Source organism: Dermacentor albipictus, chromosome 8 (genome assembly GCF_038994185.2).
Source record: "Dermacentor albipictus isolate Rhodes 1998 colony chromosome 8, USDA_Dalb.pri_finalv2, whole genome shotgun sequence".
Lineage (NCBI taxonomy): Eukaryota > Metazoa > Arthropoda > Arachnida > Ixodida > Ixodidae > Dermacentor > Dermacentor albipictus.
The window spans coordinates 49,314,815-49,337,212 of NC_091828.1; the positions used below are offsets into that span (position 1 = coordinate 49,314,815).

The 22,398-nt window shown below is 49.3% G+C and overlaps 1 protein-coding gene across 7 annotated transcripts in view; it reads left to right on the top strand.

The window, feature by feature from the left end:
- LOC139048756 (zinc finger protein 271-like) overlaps positions 1-22,398 on the top strand; it is a 344,730-nt gene that overhangs the window by 74,708 nt on the left and 247,624 nt on the right. The window lies entirely within an intron of this gene.

Below are 22,398 nucleotides of genomic sequence, written 5' to 3' on the forward strand. Positions count from 1 at the left end.
CCCTGGGACAGCACTGACGGGTGGCTCATTCGCCCTGAGCCTGACTCGAGACAGCCTATGTGGCTGTCGTGGATTGGCATTGTGCGTAAAAGCACTTTACACTCCATAGTGCCCCCCCCCCCCCACCCCTTAAGAATGCTAACGACTTTTAATGTTAAAACTTTTTTTGGCATGAAAGACAAATTAGTATGGCGGCAACTACCGTAGTGAAAATGCATACATGTTTATGCTGCAAGAAACGTAACATACAAGAAATTTATGGTATCCCTTCTCGGGGATGCTAAGAAATGAAGTGTTCCTACAACTAGGATCCACTGATAAATCTGCAGTATAGCAGTAAGTACAGGGTGCGTATAGCACCGTTTATGCTGCCAGAAATCCCCCCATTTGAAGGATACTGCTTATGTCTTATTCGGCTAACAAACATGAAAGGAAATACTTTTGGCGTTAAGAGCCGAATTCGCATGGGAGGGTTGAAACCTCTGTAGACCTAAGGCAACAAGCTACTTGGAAACATAATGCTTAAATCATTCCGGAGGTTGTCTATAGCGTGTAGACCTACGGAGGACTGGTTCAAGTTGTAGAGGAGGGACAGCAGAAGTGTTACTCGTACTGGGGCTAGAAGGTGTGTCAGAGACCTGAGTGCCTTCAGGGGCAGTGTCTTGGGGAGGAGTGTCGCACGGACGTTCAGGAGACTGTTCTGCACGGGGTGAACCCGGAGGTGGTGGTGGTGGTGGTGGTGAGACTGGTGGTTGCAAAGAGGTTGCAGCAGGAAAATGAGTACCAGTGGGAACTGGAAGAAAAGGTGGAAAACCATCGTCAAAGGATGTTCCATTATTGAAATGACTCCTTTCATTTGTTTCCCCCTGACGTACCGGGTACTTCAGCAGTTTAGACTGGTTCCAACGCTTGCCATTTTCAAGCTGGAAAGTACTTCGACCTACATTGCGGTAAATCTTGAACGGACCGGAGTATTTAGGACCAGATTTCCGTGAAGTACGTACCCTAACCAGATCGCCTGGCTGAAACTGAGGACATTTAGTTGCGCGACGACGATCCGCATACTTTTTAGTGTTTTCCTGCTTTTCACGTACTCTACTCTGCACTTCCTGGCGCAACTTTGGAGAAAGCAAATTCAGGATGAATTGAAGGCATGTTTGCAACGTCCAGCCGAGTTCGTGGTTGTCGACTATGGAGCAGCATAGCTGGAGACACCGGTAGTCATATGTGGAGTAAACCTGTAAATTGCCAAGTATTCTAAGACCGCAAGTCTGAGGTCTCGCTGTTTCAAAATAGCAATCTGTATGAATTCTTTAAGGACACGGTTAAATCTTTCTACCTGGCCATTGGCATGTGGGTAGTAAAGAGAGGACAAGAAATGCTTAATGCCTCTTTCCTTCAGGAAGTTTTCGAACTGTGCAGAAACAAACTGTGGTCCACTATCGGACACTATAGCATCAGGAAATCCTTCCCTACTGAATATGGACATGAGACTGTGCATGATGGCTTCCGATGTGACGGAAGGCATAAAAGCAACTTCGGGCCATTTGGAATGATAGTCAACCATGACCAAAGCAAAACGAGCATACTGTGGAGCACGATCAAGAGGGCCTATTATGTCTATGGCTAACTTTTCCCATGGTCTTAATGGCCATTCGACAGGTTGTAATGGCGCAAAAGATGGTTTGGCAGATTTGTCTTCTTGTTGGCACACAAAGCAGTTTCCCACAAGTTCCTCAACTTGCATATCCATGTGAGGCCACCAGTAGATGCCTCTCAATCTGAGTTTGGTTTTAGTACTGCCTAAGTGACCTTCATGAGCAATAGACAGGAGTGTCTGACGCAAGGAAGCAGGAGGAACGATACCTTCACCTCGGAGAAGCAGATTATCCATGTAGGACAATTCGGACTGTACAGCAGCATACGCCTGTAACTCTGGCGGAAGGTCCGCCGCAGTTCTCCATCCTTTTACTATTTTATCTTTTAATGCTTGGCACACTGGATCTGCCTATGTGGCTGCTTGGAATTCCTCCTTTGTATTACAAGATGAAACTAAAGACACTTTCCTCATCTAGTGCTGGTTCACATTCTGGAGGGACAGGTAGGCGTGAGAATGCGTCCGCAATGACATTTTGGTCACCTTTACAGTACTGAATGGAAAAATTGTAATACAGCAATCTTGCATTCCACCTTGAAATTTTTAACGGTCGCTGTCCAGGACCCTTTGAAGATAGCAATGCGACTAGAGCTTGGTGACCAGTTCGTAGAGTGAACTGTCGACCCCACAAGTAAACATGCCAATGTTCACACGCAAACAGACATGCCAATGCTTTCCGTTCGCCTACGGAGTACCGTCGCTCTGCGGAAGATAACGTACGAGAAGCAAAAGCTACTGTAAAGAGCTCATTTCCGCATTTTTGCTGTAGGACAGCTCCTATGCCAACGTCAGAAGCATCAACCGTCACAACAATAGGCAGATGCGGTTGAAACATGCGTACCACCGGGCGTGATGCAAGTACGTCTTTAATAGCCTGAAAGCTGCATTCAGTATCCCGATCCCAGACAAAGGCTTGTCCTTGCCTTAGAAGTTTCCTTAGAGGTTCCACTACGTCGGCATACTGCGGGATAAATTTAGAATAATATCCCATGAGGCGCAGAAATGAATGTAGAGCCTGTTTGTCCTTAGGCTCTGGTGCCTCCACGATTGCCTGAATTTTACTATCCATCGGCGAAATGCCGTTAGCGGAAATTTTATGTCCTAGGAAAGTTAATTCTGGGACACTGAATACGCACTTGTGGTTAAGCTGCATGCCTGTATTACTTATCCTAGACAGGACTGTTTGCAAATTTCTGTCGTGGTCACGTTGAGTGTGGCCCCATACAAGCACATCATCAAGGTAGCACAGGGTGCCTGGACAGTCTTTCAAAACAGATCGACATGATCTGCTGAAAAGCGTATGGCGCAGATGCCAAACCGAAACACACACGCTTGAAGCGGAAAAGACCGTCATGAGTTATAAAAGTAGTAAGCTCATGGCTTTTCTCGGATAATAAAACCTGATGATACGCGGACTGCAAGTCCAACTTACTAAAGACAGTAGCACCAGCGAGTCGATGCAACAGTTCGTCAGCCCTCTAAATGGAAAGGCGTCAATGATGATAGCCTTGTTGGGGTCTCGAAGATCGACGCAAAGTCGAATGGAATTGTCCTTCTTTCGAACGACGACGAGCGGAGAAATCCACTCGGACGCAGTGACTCGTTCGATGACATCAGCTGATTGCAGGCGTTGCAGCCCGGCGGAGACTTTCTCCCGGAGAACCAGAGGTAGAGGACGCAGTTTCGCTGAGACTGGTTGCATTGAAGGTCGGAGACGAATGTCGTGGACGAAGCCCTTTACAAGTCCCAATTGCCCTGAGAACAGATGGACGAACTCTGTTGGAGCGTTGTGCGGAAGAGACGGAGGCTGAACGCTTGGGTCAGCTGGAAGCCCTGGTACTTGACATGTGAGCGAAGACCCTTGAATGTCAATGCCCAAAGCTTGAATAGCATCTAAGCCCAGAAGAGAAGTGCCTTGGTTCGTGACGTGAAATGTCACTACTGCAGCGTTGTTGCGATACTTGACGAGCACGGAGAAACGTCCTGAATGCAGACTTTCTTGCTGCGAATAATTCTTGAGTCGAAGGAGATAATGGAAAAATGGCTGTGGCTTAGCTAAGGTTAAGCCCAGGATGCGAAGCATAGTAGCCTTTATTTTAGTTGTTGAACCACTGTTTAGCCTGGTGAATTGCTGTTGCTTGGCTATATTTGGTTCGGCTAGACGAAGAAACAACTCATGCGTTACTCTGCTTATTCCTTTATTTTCAAACCAATAAATACGCTGTGGTGATCAGTAAAGTAGTGGCTCTTTGAACAAAGCTTATCTCGCTGCTGTTTAGCCGCGTACTGTGCACGTCGCTTGGCAAGCCGAACTTCGCGTTCTTCGGCCGTTTCCGTGGCTCTTTGTAACTTGCGCTTTGCGGTCTGACGAGCGGCCCTTTCCTTTCCCGCCATCGCGCAATACAACTGGCCTCGACGAGAGAGCGCCGCTCTTTTATGCAGCTGTTATGACGCCAGTGCCCTAGCGGGAGGAACGGGAGTTCGCACAGCCGCAGCACCGGCTGTGCGACCGCAGGCGAGCGCAAGAGTTGAGCCAAGTTAAGCCCGGCTTGCAGCTGTTGTGACGTCAGTGCCCTAGCGGGAGGAGCGGGAGTTAGGCCGCAGTACCATCTGTGCGACCGCAGGCGAGCGCACGAGCTGAGACCCGGCTATGTAGCTACGCGGCCGCAAGCGAGCGCACGAGTTGAGCCTCCGCTTTAGCAGCTGTTATGACGTCATATGGTAGCTACGCGGCCGCGCGCGGCGCAGCAAGGAAGAGCGTGGCTGTGCGGCTAGTGTGCTTCGCATAAAACCTTGGAATGTTCTTCGTATAGGGAGCTGCTCATCAGCGACACTGTAGCTTCAGTGTCCACGAGCAACTTGAGTAGTATTCGCAATGAGGACTTCGGCGCGAATTGTTGCCGGACGGAAATTCGGTGCTTGAATTGTAAGCACAAACGGGACTGTAGAGGCTGATTCTGTATCAGTGGTAACGGAAACAAGCTGCGTTCGAGCAGGAGGCTGTCGCTGCGTTCGGTTCCTCGAACGGCAAACCGAAGCGTAATGTCCCACTTTTCCGCACGCACGGCAGGTAACGTGCTTTGCCGGACAGGCTGGATCGGATGCGGTGTGGCGAGGTGAACCACATCGGTAACAATGAGGTGCGAATTCTCCAGTGGCTTCGCAGAGTTCCGGCCGGACGTCACGTTGGCCGGCCGCTTGATGCGACTGCACGCCACGCCGTTGATCGCCATCTTAAAGGCGCCGGGTCGAGGGAGAAGGGGGGCGGTAACCGCCATCTTGCGCGCCCGAGCGAAAAAGGAGATGGCTGGCGACGCCATCTTGGCGTTGCGTCGAGACGCGCTGAATAGACGAGCTGCTGAAGCCTTCAAGTTCCTTGTCAACTTGTTCCACGCTTCGTCCGATTTCCTCGGCTTTCTTGAGCGTGAGGGACGATCCTTCGTATAGTAGCCGTTCTCGTACTCTTTTTGATGCGACGCCTTGGAGAATTTGGTCGCGAAGAGACTCGTCGTGCCAAGCGCCGAACGCACAAGCAGGCGCCAGCCTTTGTAGCGCGGTGACGAAGTCCTGGAAGGTTTCCCCAGGTTGTTGCTTCCTGTCCCGGAAGATAATGCGGTGCACCAAGGGATTTGAACTTTCTTCGTAGTGCTGGTCGAAGATGCGAAGAATGTCTTCGAACGTAGCGGCCGTCTGGTCCGTTTGCGACGCGAGGTCACAGTAGAGACGCTGCCCCTCGAAGCCTAAGTTGCTCAGTAAAATGGCCTTCTTCCTCTCGTCTGGTAATGCTTCGCATCCGGTCGCTTGAAGAAACGTGCAAAGAGAACGTTTCCATGTGAGCCACGGTACCGAAGGAGTACCGGGTAATGCAAGGAAAGACGGCATGGGTGGTGCGAACGCCATGCTGGGCACGGAGAACAAAGGCGGGGGAGTTGCGGTGGACGACGTCGAAGTGGACGTAGCGTCTTGCATGCCGGCAGAAGGGGAGCAGCAGAAGTAGAAAGGCAAGGGGCCGTAAAAGTAAAGTGAGCTCGTCGCCAGTTTGTTGTAGCTTCGACGGGGCGGCCGGACGGAAGGTTTACGGCATGAGGCCTAACGGCCGGGGCGCGCAGCGCCGCCAGCAAGAGCCGGACTCCTCCAGTCGGGGACCAGACGAAGAATCGATGTTTATTTCTGAGGAGACAACTTACAGGAGGCACTTACAGCGCTTGGCGCTGAGTGGCACCCTGACGTAAAGACCCAAAACCGAAACCAGAAGTTACGGATACCACACCAAGCCGAGCTACCACTTCTATGGGTGACGGCATGTTTGCTGATGGTAAAGTTTTGTGTCGAGTTTGGGTCGCTGTGCTATTTCATTGAAATAGTCACCGATGCAAATGCAAAACCCTGTTTGCGTCTCGAGCATCCGCAGTGGCGCTGACACTGTTATTTTTCTTGCGGCCGCAAACCCTTTGCCACCCTTATTTGAAAACTCCCTAATGTGCCTGGCATGACATGACTATATTGCGTGATGTCATGTTAAGTGCAGGCGCGCGTGCTGATCGGTCTTGCGGTAAGCCTGTGTGCACAAGCCGAGACTGTCGCGCTGTGCTGCACCCTGGGTTAATAAACATGCTTTTGATGATGAGCTTTCTGTGGTTCCTCTTCTGTGCAGTATCGACGAAGCCAACTGTAGCACCCTTTGTGTGTTGCGGTGTGGAGAAGCACCGCATTATTTCCAGACCTTGCTTATAACGTAAGCCTCGTGCAAACTCGTTTCAATAACGCATCGACTATATCAGTTAAAATTTGCATGTTATATGGTAAGCACACGTCCCTCGGACTCTGTGCCAAAAGTGTTTTCTCGTGCGCAAACTAGGCTTTTTGCCTGCGCAAGGACCTGCGCTGAAGTGTGAAATCACTGTACCACCTCTGATGATATGGGCCCAATGTCACAGAAATCAATGTCATGAACAATTTTACAGTGGAGCTGCTAGAAGCACGATGGGTTTCGCTTGACATGCGCAGCTTCGCCGAACTGAGGGAGAGAGAGCTGAGAAGAAAAGCAGAGTACGAAAATAGCATCGCGCAGCATAGCAACACGGCGCTATGCTGCGCGCGATGAAATGTTAGGATTGGGTGGGTTCTCGTGTGGTAGAAGGAGCGGCGCGCACGTGAACGCGTGCGAGGCAGGGGGTTCAGGCGAAGGAGGAGGAGCGTTCTTCCCCGGCGGCTGCTAGGGCAACACCCTCTAGAGAACTTAAGGCCTTCTGGCTGACCCTCTCCCCTTGAGCGACGTCACGCACAAGAGGCCAACATAGAAGTTCCGTGCAGCGTGCTACGAAGCTACGAGCGGCGCACCAGTTTTGAAAACGAAGCGCGGAAGATATACTATGGTCAACCCCGGCTATTCGGAGAAGACCGAGGGGACGAAAGCGACGACAACAATTCAATTAGTTCCAGGAGCCCTGCCGCTTCTTGAATAGCTTCGGGGTTAAACAAGTCCCGGCATGCTCGGCCATGCTATTGCTTCCGAACGCACATTTTTTTCTAGACGTGACCAGTGCATGTAGTCTCAACACTTGTGCTGTGCTTGCGATTGCGTGTACCGCGAGTCTTCATTGCCCCGGAATGTGGAGTGCCATTCCAAGATATGCCTATTACGTGCTGCGTGCCCAATTGCCGGAGCAATTACATGTACAAATCAAGGCAGAAAAATAATGTCTTCAAGTTTCCACAAGTTGGAGAAGCCCAGAGTGCCTGGATTAGGGCGCTACCACGTGCAGACTTCATTGTATTAGCGCACTCCAGGGTAAGATGTTCAGAATTTCTTTAAATAGTTACTTCTGAAAAATACGGAAAGTTAATTGCTCAATTACAGCAAGTGCATTTAGAGAAAGTGATTATTCCTCAGAGTTCGACGCCTGCGAGGATAGACGTAAATCTGAATTTGTGTTAAGGCACCTTTTGTGGTGTAGGACGAATATATTATTGAAGAACCACTGCTGCAATATGAATGACAAAATATTGGATGCCAATGCTAAGGCAAGGAAGAGAAAAGCTGAAACTCTGCGCAATAAGGCAGCTGTTTTCGTGTAAATAGCTGCACAACTGTTTTATATCCCATTTCTAAACTCATTTGAGTTGTTGTAAATTAGTGGACTGCGGTAATTAGTGCGTCGAAAGCGAAATTATTCGTTTGACCATAATCTAGATTGTAATAAATACATGTGTCCCCAATAAGATTGTTCATACGCAATTGTGAAGCTAATCGAGTGCATTACATTCGTCATTGCCGTGCCGTAAAGACCACAAGTACAAAATACGGAAAGAGAGGTTTTTATGGATTCAATTTACTTGAAGTAATAGGTACGAAGTATGGGGTATAATAAATAATAATTCACAAAAAATGTACATTACAAAGACGACAAAGCGCGATGCTACAAAAGCTTCTGGCATCAATACCTGCACAAGCTTTACAAAGCTGTTTTGTATGTGCCTCTAAATAAAAGCTTTGTAAGGTGCCTGCTGCTCATTCCGCAGTTTCGACTGAAGAAAACGTGTGGAGTGGTCAATAAAAGCATACGGCTGCTTGGTGAACCAAGCCGCGATTCCTTCACTGAACCCGTATCCCCGAGCGTACCGATGGCCTCTTGCCCGTGACGTCACTCGCCGAGCACTCCGGCCTTCTAGTCTAGGAGGTGTTGGCTAGGGTGCCTCGATGTCCTCCTCGCTCCCCGCTCCGTACAGAAGGGAGACAACCGCTGCGTCTACTACTGCGTTGGCCATGGCAATCGCGGACGCCATAGTATACACGCCTTTGGCGCGAACGCGGTAGATACGCGTCGCCGGCGCTCGTTTGTCTTCTGTGCGGTTTGGCACTACTTTAATGGCTTTCCCCCAGCTGCGCTGGTCTATGGTGTTTGCGATAGCAGAGCCACGCATAATTTCACACTGTCTCATATCCCTCTTTATTATTTGCGAGGCAATAGCACGGCTTTAGAATGACGTATGGCGGATATACCTATAGTCGGATACAACTTTAGAAAAAAGGGGGCGTTTACTCCTCCGAGGCGGGTGCACCAATGGGCGCGCATTCTGGACCGACGTCATGCGCCGGACGGCCGGTGACTTCGCCGCTTCGGTCATCTGGGCGGGGCCTCCCCTTTCTTCTAAAGTTGTATCCGACTATATATATTGGTCGACAGTGCACCAAGCGGAAACTTTCGCCGCGGCATACTGACAAAGTGCCGCTGGTTAAGCCTGTGTTTAAGCTCTTTGCGTTATATGACCATAACAAAAAATGCAGCGACGATTACGACACTGCCTGCGTGCGAGTGATGCGTGGGCGCGATCCACAGCAGCCGCCGCAGACAACCTCCGCTCATGACGCGCTATTTTTCTACACAAACGGTGCACACGTACTGTGCCCATCGTCGCTACGAAGGCTCTCGCCATACCCTCCTCCTCAATTTCCCCCATCGCGCTCTCTTCGCTCTCGCTACTTTTTTCATCTACCGCTGCACTCCACGTTCGTTGACGCTCGCTGCAGGAACGGGCGCCTAAGAGTTGCAGCTCTAAAACTCACTGCCAGCCGACGTGGTGATGGGCGCACGGCAGGTTGTTCCGGCAAAGTGGCCTCAAATTTGTTCAAACCAGTAAAGCACCTTGGTGATTGGTTTTGAGATCACGCGCTAGGCCAGAGGCTGAGATTAAGTCCGCGGACGACATGCTGGCAACTACTGCAAATGCTTTCGCGAAACAGAACTCGTGCATCGCAGCCCAATCAGAAGGCATTGCACAGTCAAAGTTCGTGCACATATACGGTAGAATCTCAATGATACGTTCCCGTTACTAACATTTTACTGGTGCCAATATTCGCCATTGTGGGCACATACAAAAAATACCCACTAAAGTTGCGGTAATTTTTTACCGGCGATACAACCCGGAAATTACGATTTTTTTGGCACCAACGTTCAGCACGTCGCCAAACTGCAATCGTATAATACGTTCTCTGGCCACTATAGGTCTCACGTAAAGAAGAAAATACGCTAAGTGCGCAGGATCAAAAAAGTATACAGCTGCCTGCTGTCAAGAATGGCGAGCTGCGAAACAAGATTGCCACACAGTTACGACAGGGCGACACGACGCGCACCTCCCCATCTCCGTCGCTGCAGCGGGGAGGCGTTCGAAGAAGCGGCCTTTGTGCTGGAATCCGCCGCCTTCCACCCGCCCCATCGACATTGTGGCGGAACGAGTTCGGTGTTTGAACAATGTTTCCGGAGTTCCCCAACGCGGAGCTGATTTGACACGCATGGACAAGCTGCCGCGGGAACGACGTATTTTTGTGCTTCTCACGCTTCGGAGTGGCGCAGAACAACGAGCGACCCTCGAGCGGCACCAATAGTTCCCGGAACGGCACCCCGCCAACGCCGTCGTCGGGCATCAGAGCGCGGTTGCCTTTGTGTACGTAATCTGATCTTCAGAGCAGCTGCGAGTTGGTGATGAGTAAACGAACAGTCGCCGCGTCGTATGACTGGCGGATCGAGTGTATAAAAACTGTGGTTGTGCGAATGCTGAGGACACTTCTCTTGAGCAGTCATGTTAGATTGAGTCACTTCTCTAATGCAGTCATGTTGGACTGTTACTCTTTTTCTCAAGCAGTCATGTTAGACTGATTTAATTTCTGTAAATAAACCCTTTTTCCTCGTTCTCGATGAGAAGCAGTTCTTCACTTCATCAACGATCTCAGCGTAAATAAGTTGGACGACGGCATGGGCCAGCTACCTTCGAATTCATGCCGTACTCCAATCTTGGCAAAGGACCACGGACGATGGGATTGAGCCCCCAATCCTGACAACTGGCTGACAGCGGTGAGATGGACTTTGCGACATGGTGCTGTATCTGCGGTGAGTGCTTGGTTTTTGTTTTGACTCTCTAGGCTTCATTTTGTGGTTGTTCTGTTTAGAACAGTAGGGAAGCTAGATTGTTGTGTGTTAGCTAGGTTGTGTTTTCCTAGCTAGATTTAGAGAGCAGAATCAAGGCAGTAAAGCAGCAGTCATGGATTTAAGGACACTGCTGAGAGACGAGTTGTTGATTGTTGGTGAGGAACTGGGCCTAGATGTACGCAAGGAAATGCTCAAACCGGAATTATTGGAGCTAATTTCCAATCAGGCCAGTGAGGAAGATATTGAAATGGGAATGGAACTTCTCAAAAAGAGAGAGAAACGGGAAAGAGAAAGAGAAGAACGGGACAGAGAAAGAGAAGAACTGGACAGAGAAAAGCGAGAGATAGAGGAACGCGATAAAGATCGCGAGTTTCAGTTAAGAAAAATGCAACTTGAACTTGAAAGCAAACGTTTGGAGTTGTCTCAAGGAAGTGAAGGCGCTCTGGGACGATCAAGTGAGGCAGAATCGTACCGCATGGACAGGCTATTAAAGCCATTTGAGGTCGGGATCGACATAGGCTTGTTTTTAAGCAATTTTGAAAGGACTTGCGAAAAGATGAACTTCGGCCCGACTACATGGCCACAGCGGTTGTTGTCTATGTTGCCGTGTGAGGCGGCGGAAGTAATCGCCAGATTGAGTGCGCAGGATGCCAAGATGCCAGATTGAGTGCGCAGGATGCCAAGCAAAAGTTAAGGCTAGTCTCCTGCAGAAATACGGCCTTTCAGCCGAAGCTTTTCGGCAAAGGTTTAGGAGCACAGGCAAGAAAGATAGCGAGGGCTATCCGGAGTTTGCATATAGCTTAAAGGCCAACCTAGTCGAGTGGCTTAAAAGCGCGGAAGCGTACGACAGCAGAGACATGATCATTGAATGCATGTGTCTAGAGCAGTTTTACAAAACCATCCCCCAAGCTGTGAAACTGTGGGTGCAAGACAGAGGTAATGTAAACACTACGGAAAGGGCGGCTGAATTAGCCGAAGAGTACGCAACCCGTAGAAAGTTGAACGCCGAGGAGGGAAACTGGGACGGTCGAAATGGACCGCGGAAACCATTTCCGTTCAAAAAGGGTGCGCAAACTAGACGATCAGAGCCTGTAGACATGGCGGAAAAGCCCGCAGAAAAGAGCGAGGAGAAACTTAACGGAGAAATCGCACAAAAAGAACAGAAAAGAAAATTCGAATCTGTTAGACCAATTCGCTGTTACAAATGCCACAAACTGGGACATATAGCTGTAAACTGCGAGAAGTCTAGCGTAGTTTTTCCTACGTGGAGGAAAAAGATGAGAATATGGAACTTTTAAGTCCGTATCTCCACAACCTGCAAGTTAATGGAAAACCATGCCGAGTGCTAAAAGACAGTGCCGCCACGCTGGACATTGTCCATCCGTCTTACGTGATGGTAGATGACTTCACCGGAGAAGTAGCATGGATAAAACAGGTTGTAGAAGAACACAGCGTGTGTCTGCCCATGGCCAAAGTCAAAATCAGTGGACCATTCGGGGAGCTAGAGACTGAGGCTGTAGTTTCCAAATTTTTGTCACTGCAGTATCCCTACATCTTTTCGAATCGTTCGAATCAGTTACTGCGTGAAAAAGGGCTCAAACTGGGAGAGGGCATAGTACAGGCATTGACCCGAGGCCAAGCTCGTAAGATCGCGGCGCTTTCGGCTGAAAATGCTCAAGCTCCTCCAGCGGAAGCAGAAAAGGGGATAACTTCAACACCCGAATCCGAGCTATGCCCGAGGGATAAAAGAACGGTTGAGGAGAGCCTGCCAGCTGACCAGCTCAAGGAGAGCGTAGCACTAGAGTGTCAGAGTTCTAGCCTGCAGGAAGAGCAAGCAGACGCGCTCACAAGCGAGACAGGGTCGTTATTATCACCGGCCTCAAAGAACTTTGATCAACTCTTACGCGTGGATAGAGAGTCACTGGCAGCTGAGCAAAAGAATGATGAGAGCTTAGCTAAATTACGTGACACAGCTAAAGAAGGCATTGCTAGGCGCAACGTAACGATACATGAGAGAGGAGGATTGTTGTATCGGCATTACAGAGATCGAAAGGGATTTTAGATCAGTTAGTCATACCTACTAAGTATAGGGAGGACCTTTTGAGTCTTTGTCATGGAAATGGGTGGTCCGGCCACCTATGCATAAACAAATCAAAGGAAAGATTGCCTATGGAATACTACTGGTCTGGCTGTTTCAAAGATGTAGAAAACTTTGTAAGATCATGCGACGCCTGCCAGCGTTCTGGTAAACCAGGAGAGACTTGGAAAGCTCCACTGAAGGTAGTGCCCTTAATAACAGAGCCTTTCAGACGACTTGTAATAGACACGGTAGGGCCTCTTCCAAAAACAAAATCAGGCTACCGGTACTTGTTTACCATGCTGTGTCCGGCTACCAAGTTTCCAGAAGCAATCCCTTTGAAAGAGCTCAGCTCCACCGAAGTAGTAGACGCGCTTTTGACAGTGTTTGCACGAGTTGGGTTTCCAGCCGAAATTCAGGCAGATCAAGGGTCAGTATTCACGAGCGCACTGACTTCCACATTCTTGCAAAAGTGCGGGGTAAAGTTAATACACAGTTCTGTCTATCACCCTCAGTCAAACAGTGTAGAGAGGTGGCATTCGGTGCTTAAGCGAGTTTTGCGTGCGCTCTGTTACGAGCACAAGGAGGACTGGGAGAACTGTCTGCCGGCAACGTTGTTTGCTTTGCGAACGGTTCCACATGAGGCGACAGGGTTCTCACCAGCAGAACTAGTGTATGGGAGGACACTCCGATCTCCACTGAGAATGTTAAGAGAGATGTGGGAGGAAAGAGGGGAGAGTCCAACCGTGGTTGAATACGTGCTAAATTTACGGGAACGGCTAAACGCAACCCGAGAACTAGTCGGAAATAACATGGAAATAGCTCAAAGGAACGCCAAATTCTATTACGACAAGAATGCGAGGCTTCGTACGTTTAAAGTCGACTTAACGATGAAAGCGGAAAAGTGTAGGTTTGGTTGTTCTTAGGTTACTTATCTGGGCCATGTTGTCGGTCAGGACACGAGACGGCCGGCTGAGCTGAAAATAGCTACGATTGGAGAATTTTCTCAGCCGCGCCCGAAAACGGACCTTTGTTCATTTTTGGGACTTGTGGGGTACTATCAATGGTACATTCCGAATTACTCGCAATTGGCAAGTCCATTAACAGACGCCCTCCGAAAGGGAGCACCGAGTAACGTACACTGGGATAAGGACAAAGAGAACGCTTTTCAAAGTTTGAAAACGCTATTGGTTTCTCGCCCTGTGCTTCGCGCGCCAGGCTACACAAAGGAATTCATAGTTCAATGCGACGCAAGCGACAGAGGTATGGGCGTGGTACTTAGGTCGGCGACGATAACGAGGAGCATCCTATCCTCTACGCCAGCCGTAAACTAAATGTAAGAGAGGAAGCCTACAGCGCTTCAGAGAAGGAATGCGCTTGTTTGGTTTGGGCCGCCCAGAAGTTGTCGTGTTACTTGTACGGAGCGAAGTTCATCTTCGAGACCGACCACTGTCCTCTGACGTGGCTCAATCAAATGTCGCACAAAAACGGCCGCTTGCTCCGATGGAGCCTCACTCTCCAAGAGTACAACTTCTCCGTTAGATATAAGAAGGGAAAGTTGCATAGCAATGCGGATGGTTTGAGCAGGCTAATTTGAATTCTGCGTTTGAGGCTCCCGCCTAAATTTTAGGGTTACTAGTGTTAGCTTTTCTTTAGGCGAAGAAAATCCCCTCTCATTCAGCAGAATTCCCTCCATTAATTGCTGAATTTGTCAGCAGGAATTCGCTTCAGAAATTGGCATAGTGAAATGTAGCATGTTTTTTTGTTTCTGCACTTATGTTGTTGTTTTTTTGAAGCCTAGCGAGTCTAAAGTGAGAGCCAATGCACGTCATCTCGGCGCAGAGCCGTGTTGTGGGGTTCATTTTGCAGTTGCCTGTCCTTGTTGGATGTTTTGGGGCGGTGACATCAATGCACAAGTGGTAAAGCACCTTGATGATTGGTTTTGAGATCACGCGCTAGGCCAGAGGCTGAGATTGAGTCCGCGGACGACATGCTGGCAACTACTGCAAATGCTTTCGCGAAACAGAACTCGTGCATCGCAGCCCAATCAGAAGGCATTGCACAGTCAAAGTTCGTGCACATATACGGTAGAATCTCAATGATACGTTCCCGTTACTAACATTTTACTGGTGCCAATATTCGCTATTGTGGGCACATACAAAAAATACCCACTAAAGTTGCGGTCATTTTTTACCGGCGATACAACCCGGAAATTACGATTTTTTTGGCACCAACGTTCAGCACGTCGCCAAACCGCAATCGTATAATACGTTCTCTGGCCACTATAGGTCTCACGTAAAGAAGAAAATACGCTAAGTGCGCAGGATCAAAAAAGTATACAGCTGCCTGCTGTCAAGAATGGCGAGCTGCGAAACAAGATTGCCACACAGTTACGACAGGGCGACACGACGCGCACCTCCCCCTCTCCGTCGCTGCAGCGGGGAGGCGTTCGAAGAAGCGGCCTTTGTGCTGGAATCCGCCGCCTTCCACCCGCCCCATCGACATTGTGGCGGAACGAGTTCGGTGTTTGAACAATGTTTCCGGAGTTCCCCAACGCGGAGCTGATTTGACACGCATGGACAAGCTGCCGCGGGAACGACGTATTTTTGTGCTTCTCACGCTTCGGAGTGGCGCAGAACAACGAGCGACCCTCGAGCGGCACCAATAGTTCCCGGAACGGCACCCCGCCAACGCCGTCGTCGGGCATCAGAGCGCGGTTGCCTTTGTGTACGTAATCTGATCTTCAGAGCAGTTGCGAGTTGGTGATGAGTAAACGAACAGTCGCCGCGCCGTATGACCGGCGGATCGAGTGTATAAAAACTGTGGTTGTGCGAATGCTGAGGACACTTCTCTTGAGCAGTCATGTTAAACTGAGTCACTTCTCTAATGCAGTCATGTTGGACTGTTACTCTTTTTCTCAAGCAGTCATGTTAGACTGATTTAATTTCTGTAAAGAAACCCTTTTTCCTCGTTCTCGATGAGAAGCAGTTCTTCACTTCATCAACGATCTCAGCGTAAATAAGTTGGACGACGGCATGGGCCAGCTACCTTCGAATTCATGCCGTACTCCAATCTTGGCAAAGGACCACGGACGATGGGATTGAGCCCCCAATCCTGACACTGCCGTGCCAGCTTCACTGCAATACTCACCTGCCCGTCTCACGTGAAAATGCCGGTGCGCACTTAGTTTCTCATATTGGTACTAGCAAATCTTCGGGGTCGTTGCACGCGGCATTCACAGCTATAACCGAGAATCATATTATGATAAGCATATTCGCCTATCTGTTTGACAACGCGTGTTGCTGTTGGAAGTGCATTATAATAGGCGATAACTGATACGCGCCACCGTTCCCTGCTACACACTGCGATCACACCCGTTTTCCGACCGCTAGATCCCATGCGAAGAAGAAAAGGCGCGAGGTGCGTGGAATCAAGAACAGTTTGTGGCCGTCTGTCTCACGTGAAAACGACGGCGCGCACAGTTCACATTCGCAGCTGTCGCCGCCGAACCTATTGCTATTAATATATTCACCTATGTGTTTTACGGTGGGTGGCGCGTAGTGCCATTGGTAGCGTACTCCACGCATCTAGTAGGCGGTAATCCAAACGTGCCGCCGTTCCCTCCTGCAGGCGGCGCTATCTGGGCATCGTGCTTAGCTTTGGCGGCGTCAGGCGTCGCCCCTCAGGTCGATTTGGTTTCGGTTTCCCATCGCCCTCGTAAAACACCACGAAATAGAAAACAGCTAAGCGGGTCTCGGGCCGTTGGAGCACCACCAGCTCGACGCGCGTCTGCGGATCGTGCCGCAACATTCAGTGCGACGCTTTGAGTTTGAGGACAGCAAAAGTTGAGTCACAAATTTTTTTTAGCTACTTCGCATCGTACGTTTTCCAAGTTAGTGTATTCTTTCGCGATTTTTTTTCCAATATGTATGAACGAGGTCCTACTGTATCTACATTTTTTTTACTCTGTGCGACGTGTATCGAGCTGCGAGGCAAAGGAAAGCGGAACACCTCCTCGGTGTCCGTCATCGCGGTAGTTTGACCATGCACGACACCAGTTAAGCACAGCACTGTGCAAAATTAAGTACATTTTTCATACCGCTGGTGCAATAAAAACAGTGGAATTATTTTCCCCACTAAAGTTTCCATTTTCAGACTGCCCGCACAATTATTCGAATCTTCTTGCCAGAAATTCATAATTCTGTTTGGCGGCTCAGTATCCTAATTTCACATTGAAATGTGAAAGTGCCAACACCGACAAACTCTCCATGTGAGGTAGCTGATTATGTAGCACGCCAGCCTAGAACTTTGGTGGTGGTTTTGGCAGTTGAACTACTGCCCGCCATCAGCTGACATTTCCCCATAATAAGCTACGTCAATTGTGGGGATGTTTGTGGGGATCTGTGTGGGTTTTCGTTTAGACCCTCGCCTATCATGAGCGTAAAATCATCCTACTGTGTTAAATTTCATAATTATCTTCGAACGGAACTATTCTTGCAGAATAAAGCAAAATTAGTTTTCAATAGGATCATTCAAAGTATATATATATATATATATATATATATATATATATATATATATATATATATATATAGAGAGAGAGAGAGAGAGAGAGAGTATAAGGCTTTTATTCAGCCCAAAATTGCAGGCCGAGCATATCGACCGCCTGGGTGGCCAGTCGACGCAGTCCTTCACCTTCAGCGCCAAGCCAGTCGAGCCAGGTGCTGAGGGAAACCGAAAGGGGAGGATATGAACTTGATTGCTGAGCAGCCGGACAGTAGAATAGGCAATGGGGTAGGTCTGCATAAGTAGAGGGGCAGTTGGGACAGGAGGGGTCAGAGCGATAGCGATAGGGAAAGAGGCGGGAAGGCGTAACCAGTGCATTCATTTGGATGTGCCGCAGAAGGCGAGCCTCCGGCAGAGTGAGTGATAGAAGGGGGGGGGGGAGGGAGGGGTAGAGGCGCTTGTCGAGACGGAGCTGGAGGTAAACTTCCTTGATAGTGCGGCGCTGGGAGAGTCCCCCTGAATCCTCCGAGGGCCTGGACCAGGGGATGAACGGTGCCCGGTTTAAAACGTCACGGGCGAGCTGATAGGCCAGCTCATTGCCGTCAATCCCCGAATGCCCAGGGACCCAGCGGAGGAAAACGGTGGAAGGTTGCATTGGGGAGACCGCTCGTTCGACCTCTTGTTGGAGTGAATGGGGTAGGGTGAGGTTCTGTATGTGGTGAATGGCAGCTTGGGAGTCGGTGTATATCGCGTACTCTGGGAGCGAGGGAAGGGAGGGACATGATTGTAGGGCATGTACAATGGCAAGGACCTCGAGAGAGAGTGCATCCGGAGGGTATAGGTACGGCCCACTCGTGTGTAGCCGCCGGAACCTCGAGGAGCTATGACGCCCCGTTCACACTGAGACATTCGGCGTCTGGAGCGGCGCCCAGTTCGGCGGAACCCAGTTCGGCGGCGGCGAGATCCGCCGGAATAGCCCCTTCCGCGCCGATCGCTCCCGTACCGATTTTTGCGGCAGCTGCCGCCGGATTGCCTCGCCGCCGCGCGGCGCTGACCAATCGGGGAGCGCGAAACAGAACTTCCAAAGATGGCGGCCGAGTCTCACGTCATGTCGCAGTCGTCGCAGTCATCAAAGTCCGCCGCGACATCCACATCCGAAATGCTGATCGAACTGGTGCGCAACCACCCAGTCCTCTACGATAAGCGCCACTTGAAGCACAAAGACAACGTGCAGAAGGACAACTTGTGGCACAACATCGGTCGCGAGATTGGTGGGCGAACCCACCAACGCCGCTGCCGCCGTCTCTTCGGCGAATGCTTCTGCGCGTCATGCATCGCCAGAAAGGTGCTTGCCAACAGGCCGAGCAGTACTGCCACTTCTTGCTCGGGATTCATCATTGTCTTTCCAAGCAATGGTGGAGGCGCGCAACATAAACACACGAACTCGACGTGAGCGGAGACAACTGCTGCCCAATTTCGAGCCGCGCGAACATCCGGGACATCCCGCGCTTGATTGGAGGTTAGCATTTTATGGGGCAGATGGCGCTGTATGTCTTTCCGGCGGCGCGGTCCGCAAGCAGTGTGAACTACGCGATTTTCGGCGGCAGGAGAATTCCATTCGCTGTAGACGCCGGATTCCTCAGTGTGAACGTACCATGAAAGAGGCATCCGTCTAGGCTACTCCCTGGGTAGTAAAAAGGGGGGAATGATGTTGCCCGGCCGCGTGACGACGGCCGGCATGCAGGACAGAGGATATATTGGACGGGAGGGGGAGGGTGCGAAGATAGGGAGCCGGGGTGGATTTTGGAGAGGTAAAGGTGGAAACGGGAATGGGAGAGATACCCGCCCATGGGCCGGTATAACCACTGACCCCGACGGGTAAGAGCAAGCCGGGCAAGCTGGGAGTCACGCTGGATATATATATATATATATATATATATATATATATATATATATATATATATATATCCAACGTGACTCCCAGCTTGCGTACCTTGCTCATTTGGCATAAGTGAAGAATGAGCCTGATATGTTAAGATCGTTTAGGATTTTTGCTTTAATATTTTGTTGGAAAAACGAGCAATTGGCCGATTCAATTACTTTTTATGCTTCTGTGGACAGAGAAGCATATATAACGGCTCCTTACGAATTGTCAAGCACAAGGAAGTGCAGCAGAGCTGCCTTAAATATTGCAACAGTTGTGACTATGCGATATACGTCCTGTCCGCACTCATTGCACAAAAGTACAACAGCATGAGGAGAAGCCGCATCATTGGCACTTCTGCTATCAGAGCTTTTCGCATAAGCGAGGCTTTGCGCAGTATTACCCCGCAAAAAGGGCTCAAATTTCAAACCATGCCCTGTGCACCCTTTGCCTCACGGGCACGGCATCCTTAGCCAATGACTCAAGGCTAACCTCGAGGGTGTGCCTTTGTCTCCTACAATGCTGTGACATCACTCACAATAATATATGACTTCGAGAAGTATTGAAGGCAACATCAACTATTAGTTTGATCTGTTGCTTAAACGATTTCACGATCAGAGAAATTGTAAAATTTAGAACTAGAATGTCTGTGAGTTTTTGTTTTAGCCTGTGCCGTAGCAGGTGAGACACACTTCGGGTTTGTGTGCTGGTTCCCACATTGTGCAGTCGTTTTGTGCGGAAAACGAAACTATCTGCTTTTTTTACCTGGTTCGAAAGTGCTATTGTGCTCTTTGATTCGCCTCTGCCTGCCTCAGTGCTTGTGACTGCGGCATTGACTTGTGCCATTATTCAGGTGTTCTGGCAAAGGACGCCTGAGCAGAGCGCAATTAGTATAGTGCATGTCAAATTGTTCCACTTTGAACAAAACTGCAACTGAAGATGTCATACTTTGTTAAGCCTATAAGGTCGGTGCTGAGAAAAACCCAATCAAGGAAGTTGTTTTCGACGATGAATAATGGCAAGGTCACTAAAAAAGTTGCCATATTTTTGCACCTGTAGCTCGCACCAAAAAATGTAAACCTTGAAGAGTAAGGTCAGGGTTGGGGTACAGATTACAGGAATTTCAATTTGAGGTGCGTCTTTTTGGCAGCACAGCGCGCGCTGCCACAAAGCTACACTTCAGGGCAAGGTTCTCGATTACTCAAAGTTTATATAATAATAATAATAATATTTGGGGTTTTACGTGCCAAAACCACTTTCTGATTATGAGGCACGCCGTAGTGGAGGACTCCGGAAATTTTGACCACCTGGGGTTCTTTAACGTGCACCTAAATCTTAGCACACGGGTGTTTTCGCATTTCGCCCCCATCGAAATGCGACCGCCGTGGCCGGGATTCGATCCTGCGACCTCGTGCTCAGCAGCCGAGCACCATAGCCACTGAGCAACCACGGCGGGTGGCTCAAAGTTTCATTATCTCCTCGGTAACCCCTCGATCTTTCCATTCCTAGGTGTAGAAACTCCCTTCTCCCCGCATTCATTGTCATTCTTTCCTCCTCTGTACGAGTCGCTATGTTGCGTTTAGTAGTTAACAAATACTCAAGCCTCCTTATAACGAAACGGGATATAACAAAATAATGGATATAACGAAATAGATGAAATTCTGAAATCTCCTTAAAGATCCTCGAATTTAAAACGCCATTTTAAGGAAGTGAAATTGTCCTACCAATGGATATCACGAACTACATTCGTCTACAAAACCTAAAGATACCCAACCGTTGCGCGTGCCGAGTGCATCACTTTCCTCAGGATTCTACACTCATTCACCGCCGCAGTTTAAAATTCTTACATCTCCATGTTGAATACGTATTTGATCAACATTGGTCCATTTCAGCGCCACGCGTAGCTGCGCACCTGTGCGCAAGCAGCAGTTCACTATTGCACTTCTCCACTGACCTCTCCCTCTCTTGCGGGTGCTTGGCTGCACGGTTATGCACGGCGGAGCGAAAGATTAGTGCAGTCTTTTCTCTGTAGCTTGCCGCGCAGGCAGGCACAGCTGGGCGGGGCCTCGGAGACTTCCTCCGCAGCAATCGCGGGGGTCACGCCCAGGCTTTGCATTCACTCTACCTCGCTGCGGTGTGCCGTGTAGGGTTCCCGAGATCGCAATGAGCAACTTTAGTGATTGAATTCTGTGGCATAACCAACTTATACCGTATGTAGTATAGCCAGGTATGATATACAGATACCTAAATATATATGAGAATTTTCACTCACTGTGACGCCGGCGCAGGACGCCAACACGGGGCTCTTCATGTTATCACGTTATAATAGTGTTCCTCGCGGGCTCCTTGCAATCTCAAAATATGAAAACATTGCCAAAGTTTAGTGTGGGATCAATAAACCGACTGATGAAGTCTTACATTAGACAAATTTGTTGTGCCAGAGAATCCTAAGCTTTGCAAGTGTCAAGTACGGCAACCGGGCCTCAAGTGCTCATTAAGGATCAGAGAGCAAGCTGGGTCAAAACATTTTAAAACAGTTGTTAAAGGGACCCTGAAACGATTTTGGCGATTTTCTACAAACGTACCGAGTCGTTAGAGTAGGTTCTTCTGATCATTAATTGATGAATCTAAGTGCTCTGCGTAAAGCGTGTAATTTATTATAAGGTTTTAAAAATACCCATCGCTGCCGATCGCAGCGGACTGCTCGGCGGAATTTTAAGCCGCCCCTACCCATATGATGCAAATAACCCATATTACGTCACATGGGCGAGCTATCTGATTGGCTGACCAGGGCGCGTGGTCGATAATTTTTCCAACTTTATGGTGAACAAATGATACTCGTAATAGTTTTAATGTTAGTTACTTTGTTTTTGTAAAAAGAAAATAACCTAAAGAGAATACACAAGAATAGTTTTTTAGTACACTTCAGCACTTCCGGCACACAGCAAGTGTCGTCTGCTTGTGTTACAACCTACTCCATTTTGACAAGAGCTCCGCGGTCAGAGGCGGTCTCAGTCTTTTCAAGAGCACTATGATTCGACTTTGTTGCCTTGTGGACTGCAAACCTAGCGACCTGCAAACCGCGAGTCCAGTATTAGGGCAAACGCAAGCGCAAGGGGACAGGGTCTGGCCGCTTGACTGTGCCGGGATGAGCCACGAGATGAGCAGAAGGGCAAATGTGAACGGTCTGCACGGTGCAGCCACCTGGTGGCACAGAGCTCAACCATACACAGTAGCAACAACGAAGTGTATTCTTTGCTGCTGGTGTGTATTTTTCGCAGGAGTGTAATAATCAACACGTTGATTT